Below are 1,131 nucleotides of genomic sequence, written 5' to 3' on the forward strand. Positions count from 1 at the left end.
TAAATCGTTGAAAGACACAAACTACCTCACAAAGAAAAATACATAACATGCATAGACCTATACCTATGTAAGAAATTGAATCAATAATTAATTACCTTACCAAAAAAGCTTAGTCCATTGGTGAATTCTACCATATATTCAAGGAAGAAATAATACCATTTCTTTACAATCTCTTCCAAAAAATCAAAGCAGAAGAAACATGTTCTAATTCTGTCAATGAAACCAACATCACCTTAATACTAAGAGTATGAACAGAAAATACAAGCAAGGAAAAACTACAGACCTGTATCCCTCATTTGTATAGGCTCAAAAATACATAAAATATGAACATTTCAAAGCAAATGTTATATAAAAAGGTAATACATCTAGACCAAGTGTAGTTTATTCCAGAAATACAAGACTAGCTAACCATTTGAAAATAAGTCAATATCATCCATTATAAAAATCCAACACCTGTTCATGATAAAAACTACCAGCGAACTAGAAACAAACAAGGTCTACTTCAACTTTATAAAGAACATATATAAAAACTACAGCTAACATCAAATTTAATATCTAGATACTGGACACTTCGCCCATAAGATCAGGAACAAGGCAAGGATGTTCTTTTTCATCACTTCAATTCAACTTCTTATTTTAAGTCCTAACTAATGAAGCAATCAGAAAGGGAAAGAAGCTACACAGATTGGGAAGGGAAAAATAAAAATGTCTTTGTTCTTACATGAGACAATTGTCTATATGGGAAATCCCAACCCAAACAACTGACAATAACAACCCTCAAACAACAACAAAAATAACAAAATTACTGAAATTGCAAGTGCAACAAGGTCAGTTTAACATACAAAAGTCAATTGCTTTACTATATAGCAGAAATGACCAATTACATTTTTTTCTTTTCCTTTTTTATGCGATTTTATTGAGATATATTCACATACCATATAATCCTCCAAAGTATACAATCAACGGTTCACAGTATCATATAGTTGTGTATTCATCACAATAATCAATTTTTGAACATTTTCATTACTCTAAAATATATATATAAAGTAAATGAAAAGAATAGTCAGAACATCCCATACCCCTCATCCCCTCCTATTGCTTATTTAATTGTCCTTATTTTCTTACTCATCT

The sequence above is a fragment of the Tamandua tetradactyla genome, chromosome 3 (genome assembly GCF_023851605.1).
Source record: "Tamandua tetradactyla isolate mTamTet1 chromosome 3, mTamTet1.pri, whole genome shotgun sequence".
Taxonomy (NCBI): Eukaryota; Metazoa; Chordata; class Mammalia; order Pilosa; family Myrmecophagidae; genus Tamandua; species Tamandua tetradactyla.